Genomic DNA, 19191 nt, shown 5'->3' with positions numbered 1-19191 from the left:
AATTTCTTGGCGACAGCTGGTTGGCCTTATCTGCTCCGTGAGACCCATGAAAGACATGCAGGAGATAGGGGCTGAAGAGAGGCCAGAAGGTCTTATAAACCTCAGCAGGCAGCCCATCAATGCCAGGGGCTTTGCCCGAGGTGAGGTCCCTCCATGACAGCAGCTGTGAGTTCCTCCAAAGACAGTTGTCATTCAAGATGGTCAGCCTCTGATGAGCAAAGCCTAGGGAGGCTGTCATGTCAGCACCTAGCAGACTCTAGGTAAATTGGTTCAGCTGCAAACATTCCTGGTAGAAGGCAATGGCATGGTATCAGATCTCAACAGGATTTGTGAGCGTTTGGCCATCTGGGATCTTAAGATGGTCATTGAACTTCTGTGTGACTCGTCATTTCTGAAGGCTAAAGAAGTGAGTTGGGGCATCAATCTCTGCCAGTTCTTGACAGCGGGCACGGATCTTCGCACCCCAGGCTGCATTCTCTGCTAGCTCCCACAGATCTTGCTTGTGGAGCTTAAGACTCTCGAGCAGCCCTGCATCACCACCAGCATCACTCAGGGCCACCTCAAGCTGTGCCACATCCTCCTCCCACTCCCGAACATGGCGGTAAAGCTCACTTGTTGCAAACTGTGTGTACTGATGACAGAAAACTAATCTGCACCTTTCCCACATACCACCTCTGCCTCCAGGAGTGGAAGGTGACTCTTGCATCCTTCCACATTTGCCAGAAGTAAGAAAAACAGTCATGGAAGTAAGCATCCTGAAAGAGACTAGCGTTGAGGCACCAGTATGGCACCAAGGAATGTGTCCTGCCAGAAAGGCTCAGCGCACAAGAAACCAGGCTGTGATTTGATAGTCCTGCTCAGGTAATGCAGCTGCTGTGCAGGAGCAGTACAAGTGGTCAAGGCATGCCTGATGACTTACAAGGTGTCAAGGCATGCCATAGAGAGCCCACCGGCGGTTACCTTCAGACAGGTATATTGCCTCACATCAGCATGGAGATGGTGCCAGACATCAACAACATCCACTGCCTCTAAAGCAGCCTACAGCTTCTGGGCTGAGGATGAATGGGGCGCCGGCTCATTCCAGTCAAGACATGCATCGACCGTGCAATTAAAGTCCCCACCCAGGAGGAAAAGGTCAGCAGCAGCAGCAGCACTATGTAAAGAGTTAGCCAGGATCTCAAAGAAGGCAGTCCATTCTCATCCAGCAGCAGGCACATAGATGTTAATAAAGCGGAGGTGATGTGCAAACTGGATGTGAATGGTGAGCACATGGCCAGGGACAATCTCTTGGGCTGCCACTGAGTCAGCTGTCAGCTGTGGTGACAGAAAGATTGTGACCCCTGCAATAAGGGAAGAGCCATGACTCAAGAAACTGTGGCCTTCCAGGCAGCATGCTAGTCAGCTTGGTTAGCTGCATCATGTTTCCTGCAGAAAGGTGATTTCCAGCCTTTTTTTTCATAGGAAATCAAGGAGTGCTGTCCACTTCACAGGGTCTCTGCAGCCATTGGCATTAAGAGAACCAAAGGTTGTGGCAGCCATGTGTGAAAGGTATAGAAGGGGGAGCAGGAAAGGCCAAAAAAAAAAAGAGGGAAGCATCAGAGAGGGGTAAACATGCAGGTCAGCATAAGACTGAGCCTGCAACTCCCCAGCCAGTGCTCCTCATAACAAGCACCCAACATCACCCACAAGCTTGCAGAAATGGATCTGGGAACCATTTATGTATATGCTGTGCAACTCTCCAGTAGTACTTGGTCTGGTCTAGAAACTCAATGAGGTGTTCAACAGAGTAGCCAGCACAGGGAGGTTTCTCAGAAGCAGAAAAAGGTTCTACCTCCAGGTAGGGATGCTCCCTATTTTCCCTAACTCAGGAAATGAGCGGGGCACCTTAGCTGAATCAGGGGACACTACCTCCTGAGGGGGGACTTCTGTCAACTCATCCTCAGAGGCAGAACAAAAGTCCAACTCCAAGGAGGAGGAGTTGTACAAGTCAGGCACTGAGAGCTGTTGAGCACCGAGGGGAGTACTTGACCCATCACTAGGACTTCCAGCATCAGGCCCTGTGGGAGCAGCATCACCTGAGGGGTCTTGCAGGGGACGGGTGACATCAGTCCCTGATCTCTTGTTTGGGGTGCTTTCCTGGGCCAGGCACTTTCTCCCGGCACCATTTGCTGCTCCCAGAGGGTCCAACCTCCATATCGCCCTCATCAGGTTCAAGGATCTGAGAGGTAGGGGGAGGGTCGTTGGACTCTCCCACCACCTCCCCTACCCCCAGGTCACCCCCGACCACTACAAGGTCTGGGGAAGGGGGATGCCAAGAAGGCTGTGGCGGGGGGGATCTTATTAACCTCACCTTCCCTCAAAGTTGTGGGGAGGTCTTGAAGGAATAATGGGGCCTTTTTAGAAGACCCATTTTTTTCTGGGACTTGCCCTTCCCTGCAAGAGGGACTAAATCCTCTCCTGAGGTGGGAGGAAAGTGAGGAGCCGCATCCACCACCACAGAGCTGGCTGATCACAATGAAGAGGGGAACAATTGGGAGGAAGGCCCTTCCCCACCACCCAATGGAGCTGCCACACCAGACATGGATGATCCACCATTGGGCACAACCGCAGGAGCCTCCACTGCAGCTGGCTTCTTTTTTGGGCACTGGGTAGCCAGGAGGGACCTGCTACCACAGCAAACACCTGAGGTTTCCCCAGTGGTGAGGTAGACCTCACATCACTGCCCATCAATAATGAAGGACATGGACTGAGGCAAACCCTGACCCTCCCTGTTAAGCAGCATGAGCAGCTGACTTTTAAATGACAGGACATGCTGGAGTTCAGGGACCTTGCTGCCAAGCAGCAGTCTAATGACTGGCCCTGTAACCATGCCGTAAGGGCACAGGCAGTTAGTGAGGCTATTGTCTGGGAGAAATAGAAGCATGTTCAAGGCTACCACATGTACAGCTGGTGTGTCTAGAGGTGTTAAAAGGCAAAAATCACCCCTGACCAAAAGACCTGCTATCACAACCTCATGCACTAAAGCAGGGTAGCTGAGGAAGATGACTGGGATTGACCTCACCTGGGAAGCATAGAGGACATGGCTGCAGCCTGTAAGCACCCACAGAGCAGCAGCATACTCCTCCACTCCAATGTAGGGAGGGGCATGAAGGCAGAGACCAAAGCTCTGGCCCAGGGGGGCTGAAACCCCAGCAGTTCACAGCTGGGAGCTACCTTCAGCCGTTCCAGCAAAAAAAAAGGGTTAACCCTGCAAGGAACCAGAGGAGTGGGGGATGGAAAGCCCTCTGCCAGCAGGGAACAAAGAAGCTGGAAACAAACTAACTAACTAACCCCAGGTGAGAGCAGCAATGGAGCAGGGAAGGGAAGGGAAAACAAGCAGCAGAAAGCTGCAGGGAGAGGGAGGGAAAACCAAAAAAAGAAGCTGAGGGAGGGGCAGAGGGTGACTGCAAGAGAGGGGCCCAAGAAAAGGGGAAAAAAAGCAGGAAAAAGTAATGAAAAATGGGGGACTATGGTGGGAAAAGGGTCAGACTCTCTACGGGAGGGAAAACAAAACAGTATATGGAGAAAGTCTCACAAAATTGGGAGAAGCTTTCAGAGCTCTGACCAAACACTCCTGTCAGTAGCCAGAAAGAAAGAAAGAAAGAACCATTCCCCCATAACAGCTTTGAGGTATTTGATATTTTTTCAGATACATTCTGTGTTTGAAGCAGTTAACTCTCAAACAGAGAGGAAAGATAACTGTTCTCAGATTACAGAAATACATTTGAATCAGTGTGTAAGAAATGCTGATGCACTATTATTTTTAATATATACACTCACTTATCATGTAAAGTTCCTTACATGTGCTCCCCACAGTCCATGAAATCTGGTAGAGATTTAACTTAATCTCTTGCCACGGAAATCAATTAATAAATAAACATGCCATAAAACAGTGTAAGACTGTAAAATAAGATTTGGCCCATAGCAATTTGATCATTTTGCCCTTCATCTTTTGCGGATAACTGGGTTACCAGTTACCTCTCCACTGCTTTCAAATATACATTATTCTGTTCTTTTACAGAGGTTTACCATACTCACAATAATTATAAATAGCAAAAAATAATTCTTACAAATTATAAACATGTCATATTATTGCATAATGCAATCTTTTTAGGTATTCAAGGTGCCATGATTCATTGCTATTGAAAATTCTACTGTAAATGAAATAAACATTAACTGTAGAAACATAATTTAAAAAATCTATTTGATGTTTTAAGACCTAATTCTGCAAGATGTCAAACACCTTCTAAGAAGTTTTGTTTGCTCTCATAACATAGGAGTTGAAGAGTCTCAGCATCTTTGAGATGATGCTCAGCACTCTGTTGGATGTCCCTTTGTAAGATTAATCATTATGTGCTTTATTTTTCCATTCTGCTGTTTTAGTTGCCTGCTAAAAATGTATATACCTGGCACACCATTCTATTCTTCTTTAATTTAAAAATATCCTGTGAGAACTATACAGTAGGCTCAATGGTCACTACATAAATTTGCTTGGGTAATTACTACATCCTCTCTTTTCTCATTACATGTGTAAATAGAATTGGGTGGCAGATATTGCAAATTCAATACATCTCTGGTATTTATTAATTTTCTTGTTAAGCTGGGCACATTCCAACAGTGTTTCAGCTGAACAGTCAAGTTGGCTTCTTTTAAAGGTTCCATTTCCTGAGCCATAAACACTCTCCAAAGTATCCACAAAATGCTTTTGTCCCCTATTTATCTCTGAGATGTATCACCTCCAATAAATACAAATACAATTCTTAACAGAATTAATGATAAATAGGAAGGTAGCTCCTGTTGGGTTGTATGTTGCTTTTTTGAGCGCTGACAGAAGACCAATGTGTTGGTACAGTTATTAACATACTATTAGACTTCTAGTGGTATGATGTAAACTTCTAGACCTTGAAGCATCTATCAAAAAATCAGAGAAAGACAGGAAGACAGAATTTTTGTAGTCTCTAGTTGGGGCACTGAAACTATTTTCATCTGTTAAATTGTTGTAATGAGGCTTGTGAATGCCAATCTCTTATTGAATTAAGAGTAACATTTTACTGGTGACAGTTTTTATAGCAGTGTTAAACCATTTGTAATTGAAACACTAAACACTTGGTAGTTAGAATCCATGAAAACTCCAGGGAATCATCCTGAGCAATTTTAAAGGCCAGACTATAACCTCCCTACAGTATGCATGGAAGCAGCTGTTCTAGGAACAAAGCTATTGCTGTTATGATTGTTCAGATGAGAAGTGGCCTGGCTGCCCTTGGACAGTAGATTTTCCACTGAACATCATCCTTGTCTCTAAGTGTCAGATTTTTAGAGGTACTGAGGACCCAGAGCTGCTAGTGAAGTCAATATGAACTGTCAGTGCTTGCCACATCTTTAAAATCAGACCTAAAAGGTCAACTCCTACACTGCTAAAAGTCACCCTAGCTCCATTAATTTTAGTGATTTCACTGACTACACTTTAAGTGATAGTGATAAAACTGAAAGATCTAGCCCTATGAATCTAGCCCTGCTCCCATTACTCCAGTGGGTCTGATATTAAGGTCATAGAACCAGGGAGTGAAAACTAGCTTTCTGGTGCTGACTCTCCACTTTCTTTCCCAAGTAGTTCTCAGTGCAGGAGAGTATGTGGCCCAATGTCCATTTTACTTAGGGTTAGGGATACAAGCCAATAAACTTTTATTTTAAATTTATTTTTGATGCATATCCAACAAAATTTGAACTGTATAAAATAATTATTTTATTACGCTCTTTTCCAAAGCTGTAAATAAACACTGCACTTGAGGCAGGCCTGATTGTTTTGGGGTTTGGCCTGTATCCAATCAGGTGTTACTCAGTTCCTTAAACTGTCACCCTCCTGCCCTGCATTGCTGCTACTCTGGCTGTAGGTGCCAAGCAAGAGGACACAGAATGGCTAGCTTGTCTATGAAATGACCTTCTATAACCTGACAGATGTATACATCCATGCCCTAGAAAAAAGCATTAGGATGTTTTATCCCACATGCTTCAGAGGCCCATGAAGCGGGACAATGGACGTGTACATTTGTAAGATCCCAAGACAAAAGGCTTTCCCCTGGGCCAAATGTGATATCTATTTAGAGCCCAAGAACCAGGGCTACCCAGAGGGTTTATGGGGCCTGGGACCCACCACTGCCCTCTGCAAGGACCCGTGTGTGTGTGTACAAAGCTGGGGGACCACATGCAAGAACTCTTGCACGGATGCATCACATGAGAATTCTCACATGCGGCTCCTCCTTCTCTTGCCCTGGGAAGTGGGAACAAGCTGGCTTTTCCCACTTGTTCCCATGGCAAGGGGGGCTAAGTAGAGATAATTTACCCTGGAGACAGGTTATTAAATCAAAATGACATTAACAGTTTGCAAGTGAAACATTTATTAAACTTACGATACAAAATTAGAAACTGAAGAACAAAATGAGAAGAGGAATGTTTAAGTAAAGTATTTCTTTCTTGCCATCCTGGATGCAAAGTCATCAATTATATCATCATAATTTATTTGCTTTGCAAGTGCATTCTCCACTGAAAGCATGATCAAATAGTTCAGCCTATCCTCCCTGATCACTGACCGCAGGTAGTTAGTTCTTAATAATCTTAAGCTTACTAAAAGTGTGTTCCCTGGATGCAACAAAGACTGGCAAGGCAATGAACATTCTCAAGCAAATGCATATCTGAGGGAACACAAATTCTACACCTTTGCAATAAGTCTAGTTGAGAAGCTCAAGTGCAGTGCCCATGGCTCCTTCAGAGGTACACAAGCCTCAGTCTTTCCTGATTTGGTAAAGCAAGCAAAGTTCTTCTTGCAATTCATCCTTGTTCACATCTTGTGGGTATATGGAGGACAGCAACCCTGCAAACTTTGCATTTTCTTCATCCTCTGTAACATCTGGTGGGTCAAGTATGGGTGAGAGCAAGCTTGAGAGTTTCCCCATGATCTCAGCTAGGTTTTGGAGATCTAAGAGGAGCATATCCATGGCTGTGATGAACGCTTCAACCCTGAATTTATCTTCAGGGGAAGAGATTGTGTGTTCTGTATTGGCTGGCTCATCGTGGAAACATTTCGTCCTTTGGATTCTTCTTTGTGTTCTCTTAAATTCGGTGATAATACCTAGCCCCTCAGAGATAACCTTAGCTTCCATGAGAAGACTTGGCCAGGAATCATTCAACCATTGAATTTCTTCCAGGACACTCTGAGCATGTTGCACCCCTTCTTCCATGGTGAGCTTGGATCCTTGGACAAGCTTGCTTCGGATATTGATGGACTGCAATATCTTCTACCACACTGTAGTCAGAGGATGAACTCCAAGGATTGCATCCACTCAATGAGACCTGCAACATCAGCCTGGGTTTCTGATGGCAAGTCCAATTCTTCCTCAATTTTGAAGAGAGAATCCAGCATCCCTTTAGGATTTTTCATGTGGGGTCGAACAGCATTCATTCTCAAGCTCCATCTAGTTGTTGACATGGAGTGAAGAACGAGTCCTGCAGTGTTCTGAAGAATTTTCCATCTTGCAGGACTGCATGAAAATACAATGTACAGCTTCTGTATATTTCTGAAATATGTGGTACCCATGCCATGGAGAAGAGCCCTAAAGCGAAAACATAAGTTTAGAGAGTGTGCACTGCAGGGTGAAAACAATGCCTGAGGATTATCATCCTGTTTCCAAGTTTTCACACCCTGGTATTTCCCAGACATATTTGAAGGACTGTTGTACCCTTGACCTCTACAGTTCTGTAACTCTACCTTACACTCCGCCAGTATTTTATCTGCTCCACGATGTCTACTCCTTCCTTTTTATTGCAGTCCACCATTTTCAGAAATTCTTCCTGCACATCCCATTTTCCATCATTTTCATGTGCGTATCTCATGATAAATACCAACTTCGAGATATCAGGCATCCCATCTATGATGATTCCATAGTAGTGAGCATTTCTCACTTCTTCAAGAATCATATTTAGTACTTTCTTGACACACACCTTCATATACTCATTCTGACTATGCCAGGACATGTACTGTGCTTGCATTTTCTCCCCAGCCTATAACAGTTTCAAGGTAGCAGTTCAGATCTTGATTGTATTTGCTGATGAACTGTACAGTAGAAAGGAACAACCCACAATTGTGCTCTAGAGTAGAATGTGATCCTCAGAATGGCAAATTTCACTCTGCCAGAAACAGGGTAACGTCAACCAGAAGTTGCAACACTTTATGACACTTTTCCTTCTCTGAATGTATGTGCTTTTCAAGAGCATTATCAATGGCTCCTTTTCCACTAAAAGCATTTGCAAGATCTTTCCACTGTAAATAATGTTGAAAATGACCAGAACTGGCCTTGTGACTCTTCACTTTGTCATACAGTTTTCTCTAGTTATCTTTCACACCCCCATGGCAGAATCCGGAATGGTACAGGGCTTGATTTTTTGTTCTGATCTTGGAAGAGACAGCATGGAATCAGAACAGACCAGCTGCTTTGTGGCTCCAAATAAGCCAGTCCCTTTTCATACACTCATCATTGGACAGAGTCTTGCAGAAAACAGATGTAGGAAATGACCGTTTGGAGGAATCACATGGAAAGCTTCCAGGTTTGGGTAGTGGGCCCTTGGACACAATTAGATCCCTTTGTCAAGATGCCCCCAGGTGGCTGGGTCATTAGAGCACATTTCCTGGTGAAACTCAGGCCCAGATCTAGAAACCAGATCAATTGTTTTGTTTTTCTCATTTGATGTTATGTCTTCTTCAGCTTGCACCACCAAACCTGACTCATTTTCACATTTTCCTGTTGCATCACTGATTGCTTCCTTTGTGATATTTTCATGATCAGAATATTTTTCATCCTCTGCAAGTGATATGCCACATGAATCACCTGTTCCACTTCCAACTTCCTTATTTCCTTTCACCACCCATACAAACTGATCCAGTGTCTGCCTCCCCTTTTCACCCGGAGCTTTTTTCTCCTTTGTCTCCTTTCTTTTTGATGTCCCAGATTGATAGGTGCGCTTCATATTCTTACACAGGGGTAAGGGGATAGGAATAGGGTTGTACTTCTCCTGAGCACCTCCAAATTCCAAACCCCTTCTGGCAGAGCTTCTCCCTCCTACCAGTTTCCTGGGGCCCAACTCAGTTTCACAGGTCTTCTGGTTGTGGGCTGCTGGCCACCTCCACTACTCAGGAAGGAAGCATTCCTCCCTTAAGGCCTGGCCTCACACCACTCCTAGGCCTTTTCCCTGTAGTACCTGACACAGAAAATTACTCTCCAGTGGGAACTTGCCTGGAAATCTTAGCTGGTGCTCATGTAATCCCTATAAACTGGGTTGTACTTGGTTCAGGCTTGTAGATGTGGCAGAGAATAAGCAGGCCCTGCCCCTGTTTAAAGAAAAATAAAGTAACTGCAGAGAGAGTAGACAGTGGAAGGAGGATTATCTTTGTACTGTTACTGGAGAAGAAACATGTATATTTAGCCTTTAACCCCTTGATTAAGAGCATTATGAGCCTGTTCATATTATTCTAGGCCTTAGTAAGCAACTACTGCTGTTTTGAAGGGCCAGAAGAGAGAAAGTCATCTCTGCAATACTGAAAGTAAGATCTGAAGTTTGGACCACAGGCTTCTTTAATTTTTTATTTTTCTCACAAGAGTTATATAGTACTTTGCTTTTAAGTACTTTTTGAAGTGGGGAAATATGTGAACCTCAATATGTGTTATGTCTAATGTTGTTATTTTCACTGGCAAATATAAAGAAAACAATATATATCATTTTATTATTATTATATCTTGCAAATTCATTTCTGATGTTGTCCCTGAAGAACCCACAGAGCTGACATTCACTCATGACTTGAAATCTTTCCCCTGGAAGTCTTTCTGTGACAGCAGGCCTGCTCTGCCACAGATCCCTCCTTAAAGCCTTCCCTGTTCCTCCTCTCCTCACAACAGACTCTGTAACCAGGGCTACTGTCCTAGGCCCTAGCCTAGGCCAATCATAAGCCTGCCTGGTCAATCTTGTTTCTATGGCTGCCCAGAGATAAAGAAAGATGTTACGTTACCGTGATTGGTTTAGATTCTCCCTTGGACATCAATGCAACAATCATTTAAGCCTCAAATTAGCACCTGTTTCACATACAACTATGTATATTATTTACTTCATGGTTGGGGATGGGTCCCATAATGTCACAATTACATGTTGGGAATGATTCAGTGTCATCTTAGACTCTAATGCACCAATTTAATCTTTTTCATGAAGACAAAATACCAAGAATTCTGATGAGCAATGTTGCAGGGCAGGGGCCAACGGTACACACAGGAGCTGAGGCAGGGGGCCCATGCTTTGCAGGGGCCCAGGGCAAATTGCCCCAGTTGCCTCCCCCACTCCCACCCCTTGGGCAGCCCTGCCAAGAACTCCCTTTTTATTTAGTTTGTGGTTTAATTCAGACTTGGAACCTTCAGTACTGATTCCAAAAATATGAAAATCAAATGAATATAGTACATGGGGAAAAAAATAAGAACTTTTTTTTTTTTTTTTTTTTTTTTTTTTTTTTTTTTTTTAGGAAATCAAAATACTGAAGCTCAGTTGGGCCTTATTCATGGGGTGTGTCTACATGAGATGCTTAATGCCCAGTGGACTCATTCTACCGCACATTAGCATGGCTGGAAAAAACCATGCTAATGCATAGTAGATTAGTCCAATAGTAATTAAGTGTCACACAAAAAGTGTTAATCTGTACTAATGTACAGTAGATTTAGTAATGAATGTGTAGATTCATAACTAAATATACATTACTAATCATTCCATGTGTAGAATGGAGTTACATTAGTGTAACACTGAGGTAATGAAGTGGCAAATTCAGCCTCTTGTGAACTTTCCTATGACAGGCACAAAATTTTCAATATTAGGGTTTTTAAACTTTTGTTTTCACACACCAAACATTTTATGGCATGTACAAATGAAACGTGGATATGTATTTTTCCCCATTAATTCCATCTTTTCAGTTTCTCAGATGTAAAATCTAGTGTAAAATGAGTACTCTTGCAAAACACAAAAATACAAATTTTCATGCAGACTCTGCAATATTGCTTTGATTATCCAAACTCATGAATGTAAGCTTCTCATTCTAGCTTCTAAATTATATCTTGGGATGGAAAAAAAGTCCTTTCCTCTGTAGTGAAGCAAAACAATTTGGTCAAAGGGAGACTGTTTATATATTTGAAAAAGAGAGGTGACCAATAATATAAGATTCAGGATGCCAATCCCCAATTATCCATGTACATATTTCATTCTTTATATCATTTATACAAATTATATGATTCAGTTTCATAGACAGGAACACATTAACCAGCATCTTGTGAATGTGCACAAGTTTGTTGCTCTGAAATTATGTCTGAGTATTGGTATTTGTAACTGTATCTGTTTCCCTTCCCTCCAGTTCTCCTTTAAAAGAAAAAGGACCAAAGAAAAGGTACTAATGCATATACTTTTAATAACACAAATATAAAAAAGTGGATAACTTTTGGAAAAGACAAAGGAAGTAACAAGATGAACAGCAGTCTTTCAGGATAGTTTTGAGAACTGTACTCACCTATGCTCCATTAATTGCTATTCCCAGGACTCATGCCAAGAGCCTGGGTTGAGTGCTGCTGCTATCTGTGGTGAACCAAAGGGTGCAGAACTGGCAGAAGGAATGATAGAAGCATGTCTTCCCCTCTCTTCTGCCCCATCTACATATGGTCCCTATTGAACTGTCCCACAAGTCTCATAATGGGGCTCTCAGCATATGGGCAACCATATGCAGGAAATCCCTCATTTCACTGTAGAGTGGAGTAAAGTAGGGCTAATGCATTTGCTGTTCCAGAAATAATTATAGGTCATATAGCTAAGCAGTAATTTTTAAAAAAGCATTTGAAAGAAGAGAGTATAAACATTTCATCCAAAATTGGCCCAACAATGGACTCCCATCCCAAAATCAAACCATCTATTAGATACAGAAATATTTCCATCTTGCATAAGGGAATTCCCAAATATAAAATTAGCATTTATAATGTATTCATCTGATCGTGTGGACTGCTTCCAACATGAGTATGTAAAGACAAAATAGTTTGTGAGTACCCATCATTTTTAAAAAGGCCAAAAAAAGTAGGCATCTGATCACTTTGCTGGAGAAATATGTAGGAGCCAGGATTATAGAATATTGAGTAAGTAACTTAGTGTGGCCTTTATCCATGACTGGACCCCAAGGCACTAACAATGTAATTAAATGTTAATTTATTTCATTTAAGCATTCCATAAAAGAGCATTGAGAGACCACTATAGGCATCAATCTGTTGTGCTCCAACAGATCAGAACCCCATTTCCAATTTAGAGTTTGACTTTTGGTCTCTAGAACTTCACCTGTATCTTTCCAAAACAGCAACATCTACCCCTCATGCTACCCATACAATCAATGTCTTCCTGGCTAAGTACAGACAGTCAAAAAGCCAAAGGCTGAATTGATTCAGTCTTTGCAAGTAAGACTAAGCTGGAAAGATTAAACTGAGAAACAACTACACACACATTTACCTTTGATTCAGGAAATTGAGCCATATACCTGCAGTGGCTCAGGCCAGAAGCTGGAGGGGTGGGGGTGAAGCACAGCTCTCTGGCACTTCCTCTTTCTGCTGCCCCTGAGGTCTTTGGGATTTTCAATCCAACATCACAGATGCAGGACTCTGCAAGGCTGCTCATCTCTTCCTCTTCCTGTTTCCAGGTACCTCTGGAATTTGTAGTCCACAATCACAGCCAGCAGTCACTTTCAATTGGTATAGCAAGGCAGGTCAACTCTGTACTCGGGGGGAGAGGGATTTAACTCCTCTTCCCAGCCCCAGACATCAGCCAGGGTTTGCTTGGTGGGGGAGGAGGCAGTCCCTGCCTCTCCCCCAGCCCCTCCATGACCATCCAACCCTTCTCTGCTGGATCAGACAGCCCAGACCAGCCCAGGGCTTCAAAGTAACCTGGGATGCTGGAGGACTCTGATCTAACTTCAACCAGGAAGGGGTCTGGTACAGAAGTTTCATAAACTGGTTTGACATAAATCAGTTAAGTCTGATACTATTTTTCAACCAGGTTTATCTTAAACTGCTTTTGACCATTTCGAAACTGGTTTGTGTGCACTAAACTTCTGTTCTGTTACAGGTTTAAACCAGTTTCTGATCATTTAAACTGGTTTATGTGTAACATCTGTCCCTAGCCCCTGTGTTTATCATAGCCCCTGTGATAACATAGGTTTTCTTTTGAGATATTGCATGATATTTTGATCTTAAGAGATGTTGTGTAAACTAGTTCTGCTTCTCTCTCTCAGTAGCTCTTATGGTGAAAAACATGGCAGCTAAATGATAACTCTTGTATATGTTACAACTCTATTTATTTTTCTAATGTATTATAGGTGAATGGGACAAAGGTTGTAATCACAACTGGATTATGAATGCTACTATGCCTTGGGGGATGTATAAGCATCTAGATGGGGAGATGGGGTGCTAAAATGACTATCGGTGTTAAATGTGAGTGACAATGGTAATAGATTCTATCGGGATTGAGCTTAAATCAAAATTCTATCTGCCTGAATTGGGAAACTATTCTGGATAGTAAAACTTGTATAAATGTGTTCGAAAGAGCAAGAGTACATGATGATTGTCCTGACTGACATTCCTTCCCTTTTTTCCTCTCTGAAGTAGAATTAAAGATTAATTGACACTCACACAAATGTTAAATGCAGAATGCAAAATATTGCTGAGTTCACAAAGGCATTCACAATTCCTTTTCAGAAACATAATGCATTCCTGTAGAAAATGCTGTTTTAATGTAGCATAAAAATACAATTTAATCTCTAAGCAGGTGTGACTGCAATTGGAAAGAAAATGTAGCTACTGTTCTTTCTGATAATCACCAATCCCTATTATTATTTTGCTTTGTAAGAATTATTCTTTATATACTATTAGAACTAAGTGGTGTACTTTGAATTGATGAAGACATTTATCTTTTTGCACATAGTAATATTTACACATTAACAAGAAAAATTACATGCCCACCAATTAGAATTTTTATTTCTGAAGTTAAACAGCTAAAATATTTTCTATCAAACAGGACAGATGGTTAAGTGGGTAGACTATTAAGCTGTTGGTGCATGACAGTGGTGCAGTTCTTAAACAGGAGATATTTCCCCAATCTGGGCATCCAGTAAAGTACAGAATTACTTTGTATTTCTTTGAGAAGGGAACTAATATTTTGTATGACTTGCTTGCTAACTACTCTGTTTCACTAGCTCTGTATTATTTCCAACATGCCTCATTAAAGAATCCTCAGAGTTCAAAATCAAGTGCTCAAAAATTAAGGAATGCCAGATATAAGGTTATTTGTACATGTCTAAATAATCCCAACCTCTTGGATATATTCATTATGATCAGTCTCTAATTAGAGGTTTGATATTATTTTTTCCCACATGTCCTTGGCCTCATTCAGTGGATGGATAATTATGAAAGATGTAATTTTGTTATCCTCATTCAGTGTGTGGCCCCAGGTCTTATTTTCTGCATACCAGCTAAACCCTGCCCTGGACACAAAATTCCCAGTGTTGCCAGGGGCATTTCTGTGCTGCTCTTGCTATATAATATTTGAAAAAATCCTAAACATTAATGTCTAACTACTACCACTATCACATTGCTGTGAAATTAGGTGATATTAGTGTTCCCATTTTGAAGCTATGGGGACAGGTATCCCAACATTAAGGATAATATTGTTGCAAATACTCTCAGAGCCCCACAGCAGTGGTGGTGCCTGTCCCAACTGAAGTAGTGGTGGTGGCAGCCATTCTTCTGCTCCTCCTAAGTGGACACCTCAGGGTAGTCTTCCAGTCACCCACCTCTGATTACTCTATTTGTGTGCTCATGAATTCTGAGTACAACAGATAAATTGCCTCCCCCAAGTAAGCATACTTGCACCTCTGTTATATAACATCTATATGAATGACCAACTGATTGATCTGGAAACACAATATTTCATCTTTGCAGATGACCTCTGCATAACAGCTCAAAACACTGGCTTTGATTATGTTGAAAAATCCCTGAGGCACAAATTGTCCTATCTTCATACTACACTGAAAACCAATTATGCAACAGAAAAAATACAAGTATGTGCCATCTGAAAAACCATGATGCCAACCACCAGCTCAAAATTGCATGGTCCAGAATTGCACTATTCAAACCCAGTCTGCCTTGGAGTCATCATCAATTGAACCCGGTCACATATCATGAAGACAAAAGCAAAGGTGACTATTCATAACAATATTTTATATAAGTTCACCAACTCGAAATGGGGAGCTAGCCCCTCAACCACTGCTCTGGTTATCAGCTTCTCTTCTGCCATCTATGCAGGTCTTGTATGGGAGAGATCCATATATGCTAAGAGCCTTGACCCCATTCTGAATGATAGCTGCCAGTGCATCACAGGATATTTGAAGCCTACCAGTCTAAACAGTGTGCACCTGCTGACTCGCATCACTCTGCCTGACATTAGAAAAACAGTGGCCAGCATGATAGTATTATTGAGAGAAACTGAAGATGTGAGGCACCTGCTGTATGACCATCCTGTAGCACACAAACACCTGAAGTCACACAGGAGCTTCCTCTCTAGTACCCAACCTCTTGAAGCTACAACCAAAGAGCATCAATGACAGGTATGGGATGAGAGGCTAAAAAAAATACCTGAAATTAAAAAAAAAAAAAAAAGGATGTTTCAGTGGCTGAGTCCTTGCCACCAGGGACTGATGGACCATGGCAAAGGTAGCCACATCTCAACTGCCTATGTACCAGAATTGGACGGTCCAAGGAACTAATAAAGAAGTGGGTTATACCATTGGTTCAACCACCTGTGACTGTGGCACAGAGCCTCGGAGTATGCAACACCTACTGCAGTGCCTCATATTTGAAGGCACGTGTACAATGAATGATCTCACAAAGTACAATAAATGAGCTCAAGTATGCTTAACAAAATGGTCAAATGTGGTGTAAAGACATGAAAAGAAGGAAGAAAAAGAATAATGACAGTACAGAAGACAGAATAAGGAGCAATGGTCTCAATTTGCATCAAGGTAAGCGTAGGTTGGATATTAGGAAAACTTTCTCACTAGGAGGGTGGTGAAGTGCTGGAACAGGTTCAGGTTATCTAGAGAGATGGTGGAATCTCCATCCTTGGAGGTTGTTAAGGCTTGGCTCAACAAAACCCTGGCTGGACTGATTTAGTTGGGGATGGTCCTACTTTGAGCAGGGGATTGGATTAAATGATCTCCTCAGGAAGAAGAGAAGGAGGTAGAAGAAAAAAAGAAGAGGAGGAAAAGGAAAAAAGAAGAAACTAAAATAACTTAGTACCCTGGTTCTTAAGAAGTCCCATTGACTGAAGCTAAAGTTATGTGTGTGCAGTATTTCTATAAACCAGCCCCATGTATGCCAAGCTGGATGTCAAGAGAATGAGGGACAAGTAGTGACTCCCTCTGAAAAAGTTGCTTTACAGGCCAGCTCCTCTAAAGTATATGGGAGTCTAAGTTGCTTTTAAGATCAAGGGGCATTAGCCCACTTATAAATAAGAGTGACACCCCAGAATAATTTGAGATACCAGGGCCTAACTGACTTGCCCAACATCATGTAGAACATATTAGGCAGAGACACGGACAGACTACAGTACTGCAAAGCAGAGTTTAGCTTCCTTACCCAGTAGGCATTGCTTTTCTTCCAAAATCCCTTGCCTTATTCACTAAATACTTTCCAACTTCTACAACAAATGAAAAAGGCATCCTAATAAAAATAGTACCCTTCATTATAAAGCCCTGGTTCACTTTCAAACAGACCTATTCTATATACTGAATAGGGTAAGACCCTGCAGAAAAGTATTCTGGCACTGTGTACATAAACACCTGATCAGAAAAAAAAAATTGGTCACAAAGGGAATGGGTTAAGGATGTGTTTCCTAAATTTAATTTTGGAATTCCCAGGCTTTTGAGAAGTTGGTTCCATAACCTTAACCTTCCTTTAAGGCACATGAGTTCCTATTTTCATTGTTTTTTTACTATAGTAGTATCTAGGGGATCCAACTCTTATGAGAGCTCCACTCTGTCTGCTAGGTAATCTATATATGCTTTATAAGAATCAATCAGTTTACTAAACCAATTGCATTTTAGTGAATGAGAGAGATAAAGGGAGGAAGAATTGAAATACTGTTCTCATTTTCTATATGAGAGAGATAAAATGACTTGGTGTCAAAGGAGAAGCCTGTGATGGCACCAGGAATTAGAAGTCAAAACTCTTGCAGAGGTGGTGGTCCCTGTAGCCCCTACTGGGCAGGCTGGTGGATCACTGCCCAGGCAGAAGAAGGAATGCTGAGTGATTGTGGTGGGCAACTCGATCCTGAGAGGCATGGAGAGGCTGATCTGTCAGCTGGATCCTATGGTGAGAGAAGTTTCCTGCTTGCCTGGAGCTAAGATCAGGGACAACACTGAGGTGATTCCTGCTCTCATTAAGCCCTCTGACTACTACCCCATGCTCCTTGTCCATGTGGGAACCAACGATGCAGATAGGACTACCCCTGAAGGACTTCCATGAACTAGGAGACAGCCTCAAGAAGACTGGAGCACAGGTTGTATTTTCTTCCATCCTTCCAGTTGGCAGCAGCCGGAGACACCAGGGTGCCCACATCAAGGAAGTCAACCGGCGGCTCCAGAGTTGGTGTCTTCAGGAGAGCTTCAGATTCTACAGCCATGACCAGCACTTCCAGGCAGGAGGCTTCCTGGGAGATGATGATCTTCATCTCTCTCCCAGAGGTAAGTATCTGTTCACCCACAGCTTGGCTGATCTCCTCTGAAAAGTTTTAAACTAGGCTCGATGGGGGTTGGGGAACTGGTGGTCGAAGAGAGCCCAGGGTTGGTAAACCACAAATAAGATGCCAGATTGCACCAGGTAAGTATAAAGGGGTTGGTAAGCCATAAACAAGGCACCAGACCACACCAGGTAAGTAATAAAGGGAACACACACCATCAAGGCACAGGGGCACTAAAATGCCCCTTGGGGGACTAAAATTTCTTTATACAAATGCCAGGAGTATGGGGAACAAGCAGGAGGAGCTCGCACTCTTGCTTGCTAGCATTCGGTACAACCTAGTTGGACTAACCGAGACATGGTGGGATTCTACACATGACTGGTCAGTAGGCATTGAGGGGTATAGGTTGTATAGGCATGACAGAGTGGAAAAAAAAAAGTGGGGGGAGTAGCACTCTATGTTAAGGAGCAGTATACGTCTTCCACCATTAAGGCGGGGTGGAGGAGCGGAACACCGAGGCATTGTGGGTCAAGGTCTGGGGGAGCCAGGGGAAAAAGACTTCGTTGTTGGGGGTCTATTACAGGCCTCCTCACCAGGATCAAGAACTAGACTATGTATTCTGGGATGATCTCATGGGGAACATGCAAGTTCATGGTAGCCTGGGACATAGTGACCATCACTTGGTCGAGTTCACTATCCAGCAAAGGGTGGGTAAAGTAACTAGTGGGCCTAAGGTGTTGGGCTTCAGAAGGGCCAACCTTAGCAAGCTTAGAAGGCTAGTTAGTGAGGGGATGCAACTCAAGAACATAGAGCATATAGGGGTCCAGGACGGTTAGAGGTATCTCAAGGGAGTGATCCTAGGGGCTCAAAAGAAGTCTATCCAATTACATAGGATGGGAGGTAAGGGGGCGGTAAAGTAACTAGTGGGCCTAAGGTGTTGGGCTTCAGAAGGGCCAACCTTAGCAAGCTTAGAAGGCTAGTTAGTGAGGGGATGCAACTCAAGAACATAGAGCATATAGGGGTCCAGGACGGTTAGAGGTATCTCAAGGGAGTGATCCTAGGGGCTCAAAAGAAGTCTATCCAATTACATAGGATGGGAGGTAAGGGGGCAAAAAAGCCCCCTTGGCTGAACAGGGAACTCCAGGAGAGTCTGGGGGCAAAGAAAGAGATGTATAGGCAATGGAAGCAGGGAGCAGCCACCAAGGAGGAATATATCTCCCTGGCGCGCTATTGCAGGGAATCAGTTAGACAGGCCAAGGCAGGGCATGAGCTCAGGCTGGCTTCAACAATCAAGGACAATAAACAGTCCTT

The sequence above is a fragment of the Alligator sinensis genome, unplaced genomic scaffold (assembly GCF_000455745.1).
Source record: "Alligator sinensis unplaced genomic scaffold, ASM45574v1 scaffold1150_1, whole genome shotgun sequence".
NCBI classification, from domain to species: domain Eukaryota; kingdom Metazoa; phylum Chordata; order Crocodylia; family Alligatoridae; genus Alligator; species Alligator sinensis.
The sequence above is the reverse complement of the archived record's forward strand: the minus strand, read 5'-3'. Positions refer to the sequence as shown.